This window comes from Mya arenaria, chromosome 10 (assembly GCF_026914265.1).
Source record: "Mya arenaria isolate MELC-2E11 chromosome 10, ASM2691426v1".
Lineage (NCBI taxonomy): Eukaryota > Metazoa > Mollusca > Bivalvia > Myida > Myidae > Mya > Mya arenaria.
The window spans coordinates 22,065,429-22,070,270 of NC_069131.1; positions in this window are offsets into that span (position 1 = coordinate 22,065,429).

A 4,842-nucleotide genomic window follows, 5' to 3' on the forward strand; every position below is an offset into this window, starting at 1 on the left:
TGTTCGACTTATTATTGAGGTCATGCAATATCTTGAAAAGAATAATATGCCTGGGCTCTTATTCTTTGCCGACTTTCAAAAAGCTTTTGATAGTATTGATCACTCTTTTATATTTGATAGCCTTAAAAGTTTTAACTTTGGCACCGATATCGTACAATGGACTAAACTATTCTATAGAGATGTACAAAGTATAATTATAAATAATGGTCATTTGTCGGAAGCATTTACAATTGAAAGAGGAGTACGACAAGGCTGTCCACTTTCTTCAATTTTATTTATCCTGTGCCTACAAATACTATCAAGTTATATCAAGCAAAACCCTGATATTAAGGGAATAAATGTAGATAACGTGGAAATTAAACAATCACTTTTCGCTGATGATGCAACTTATTTTAATGATGGTTCAGAACATTCTTTTGAATCCTTGATCAAATCATTAGAACATTTTTCAAAATGTTCAGGTCTAAACCTGAACACAAACAAATCCATAATTCTAAGAGTTGGTACGCTAAAAACAACAGCAATACAATATTGCAGATCTAAACCATTTATATGGACATCAGAATGCGCAACAGCATTAGGTATTACCTTTTACAACAATAAACAACTAACAATTGACAAAAATACCAACAAAAAGCTTGTTGAGTTTCATAAAACACTGAAACAATGGGAACATAGGAAATTAACGTTAATGGGTAAAGTAACAGTTGTGAAAACGTATGCTCTACCAAAATTAATATACCCATTTACAGTTTTATCGAATCCAAGCAAACAATGTGTTGAACAAATTATAAGAGCCATTTTCAAATTCCTGTGGGATGGTAAGCCAGAAAAAATAAAAAGAAATATTTTGTATCAAAACTATGAAAAGGGTGGACTTAAACTTACAAATATTGCAGCTTTCATTGACTCTTTAAAAGCTGTTTGGGTTAAAAGATACCTGGATGACACTAATAAAAGTCAATGGAAATTATTTTTTCACAAAAAAATGAAAATGTATGGAAATAATCTTATATTTGAAAGTGAAATGGATAAGTGTTTTATTAATAAAGTGTCAAAAAACGGCACATTTTTGAATGATGTTCTCCAATCATGGAACAAAATAAAACAAATACACGACTCTAATAAAATCAAAATTGCCAAAACAGTGATCTGGAATAACAAAAATGTTCGTAATATAGGAAACACTATATTCTATAAAAAATGGTATGAAAAAGGCATAAAGTACTTTGAGCACATTTTTGATTATAGAACGAATAAATTTTACAATTTTAATCAAATTGAATATTTATACGGCATACAAAGTTCCGATTTCATAAGATACCAAACCCTCATTAAATCAATCCCGATGGAAACGAGAATACAGCTTACTAAAGATGGAATTAGCCACACTAACAACACATCATTCAAAGAAAAAGTTGTACAATCAAAGCAATCAAACAATTTTCTTTACTTAATATTACTTCAAACAACATTAACACCAACTTCAGAACTAAAATGGACAGAAACTTTAGCAAGCGAAAATGAACATATGGAATGGAAACAAATCTATAGTAATATATACAAATCAACAATAGACAGCACCTTACGTAGTTTTTATTACAAGTTCCTTTTGAGAATAATACCAACAAATACATTACTTTTTAAGTACAAACTTGTCGATTGTACATTATGCTCATTTTGCCATTCAGGTGTCGAATCCATAGAACATCTATATTGGGAGTGCCATGAAACACAACAGTTGTGGAACAAATTAAATAATTTTATTGCCTCAACAACAATTAACATCGTAATCAATAAACGTGAGGCTTTATTGGGATTAGTATGTAATAACAAATATAGTAATGTTTGCAACTTCCTTATTGTTTTAATGAAATTTTATATAAACTCAACCAAGTGCAATACTAGACATCTATCATTTAATGCATATATGATGTATCTCAAATTAAGGATTAAAATAGAAGAGCAAATTGCTTTACAAAACGATAAGTACGAAGCCCACAATAAAAAGTGGGAAATACTGAAACTACATAATCAGTAAATGACACAAATAGCCATAACGATTCTTTTTTTATTTTTTATTTTCGTAATGTATGTTTTTGTTGAATTATTTAACAAATATTAAATCTCTATTGTAGTTTTTACTTGTATGCATATCTTAGTGTAGGGGACATCACTGTCGTGTGTGTGTGTGTGTGTGTGTGTGTGTGTGTGTGTGTGTGCAAATATTAAATCTCTATTGTAGTTTTTACTTGTATGCATATCTTAGTGTAGGGGACATCACTGTCGTGTGTGTGTGTGTGTGTGTGTGTGTGTGTGTGTGTGTGTGCGTGTGTGTGTGCGTGTGTGTCTGCGTGTGTGTATGTGTGTGTGTATGTGTGTGCGTGTGTGTGTGTGTGTGTGTGTGTGAGCTTTACCATACTGATAGAAAATGCATAGAAGGTTGTATTATATAAAGATGAAGATAATGTGTTATTACTACTCTATGTGAAAATAAATGAGAAATTTTTTTTTTATTTAAAATACAAGTGAACAATTTACCCATGCAACTTAACAATGTAATAGGGCGATAATTTTCAGGTAATTGAATATCCCCTTTATTTTTATGTATTGGTACTATACAGCCTACAGTCCATGAGTCTGGAAGATAACCAGTTATCAACACAATATTGAATAATTTATGATATAATTCCAGTACCATGTCTATACTGTTTTTAATATATTCATTTATGAGTAGGTCAAACCCGGACGCCTTGCCGTTCTTTAGAGAACGTACAGCATTTAGTACTTCATCTACAGTAATTTCGTCAATAAGACTATTTGGTACATCGATATTTGGAAAATCTGAAATTGGTTCATCATTCTGATTAATATTATCAGAATTGAGCTCTTTATAAAAATCGTAAAATACAGGAAGGGGTTGGGTTTGGAGCGGTGCACGCGCTCAAACTGGATTTTATCAGTGATCTGTAACTTTTCTGATATGAATTTACACAGAACATTTTCACAGTCTTCGCCCTGCGTAAACTCAATGTTAGTGAATACAAGATTATCCCTCATATTTCTGCTTTTAATGTCGATCAAATCATCTTTCAGACTAGTATTTAACTTAAATGTCATTCATGGCTGCTCGTAGTTCATCATTTTCGCGACGAATATCACTATAAGATTTTTTAATGCAGTTTATTTTCACAATTTCATATTTTCGTTGCGACTCCACTTCATCATATTTATCACTCACAAACTGTACCTAATGTTCTAGATCTTTCATGCCAGACTCAGATTTTAAAAGCCGTCGTTCAAAGTCATCTACTTTTGTATCTAAAGATTTTAATGTTATCTCTATTTCATCTAACTTGTTTAATTTCTCTAACTTGCTAAGCACCTTTTCAAGAACTGAAAGTTTAGACATCATAGAGTCATATTGCGGGGTCGTAAGTGTGATCCCTTCACCTTCCGGCTTCTTGGCGGCGGTCGTAACGCGTCCCGAATCAAGGTCGAGGTACGAAAGCTCGCCGTCAATGGAGGAGTCAGAGCTGAGAGCCGACCGGATCCTCTTCATAAAGGAAGAGGAATAACCGGCAAAAGAAAGGCGTTCCTGATCACTATAAGCTTAGTTTAAACATATTTTATTCATCAGCCTACACATACATAACATAAAGACAAACAGAAAACACATGTTCAATGTAGAGAAACGGATAAGAACAAGAATACATGTATCATAAGACGTTATTTTTCAAACCTTAGCAAAAGTACAGAGTTAATGACGGACATTTGTACAGCTTACAGTTTAGATGACACAGTGAGATTGATGTTGTTGAATTTAATTAAGAAGTAGTATTTAACTTAACTGTAAAACATGATTTGTCTTTATTGAATACTATTAAATGAGTCAAAAGAATGTATTTACAGACGACGTACACTGACAAGAACGTAGCTAAAAGTTAAACAACTTTGTGTGATAAACAATCGTGCTAAACAATCGTAGTTTATTTTCACTAATCGAATACTAAAGTCGTTGGTTCTGCTTGAGAATAAAAGAAGAAAGTTAAAAAGGATGAAAGCAAAGAAAAAGGGTAAGGTGGTTGATTTTAATGAAATACTTCTAGTGCCTATTCTTCACTAAGTCCTGATAGTGCTGAATATCACATGTTTTCAGAAAGGAGACAATCCTGAGTGGGTTAGTTATAAGTAGTAGGAAAGAACTGTCACTGGCTATCATTTTATTTTTAATAAAAAGGGGTGAACTGCACCGAACAATGTCTTATTTTGTTCTTATGTAAGGGCAGTATCACCGTATAGTAAATAAGCTTCATTTTGGTATTTTTGACAGCGCAGAGTCCAGACTGTTGTTATGCTAATTGCTACACAACGGGTACTATATATTCGCGTATAGTTTAACAACAAGGGCTGTATTTAATAAACAACTTTGATTAGTGTTAATCTAAGGAGCAAAACCTGAGGGTATATATATTCATATTAATTTTATAGATCAAATAAAAAAGACAGATTTCAGTTTTATCTTTAAGCTCAATCTGAGTTGTTTATTGAATAAGGTACAAGGTTAAGATAAGGAGCGGCTGTGAAACATGGTGTGTACGTGACTGTTCACTTATATCTAAAGTTACAGGTAAACATTGCCATTGAGTTTATCATTCATTGCTAATTTTCTGTTTAAAATTGTACTGTAAGGTTTACTGATAATCACATAAATTGCTCCCCATATGCTTGTCATGCTTCACAAAATAAATGTATGACTATAAGCTACTTCTGCCTTCTTTTTGTTTTAATCTGGCATTATCATCCACCTACATCTGTACATATGAAAAACATTGGATCGAT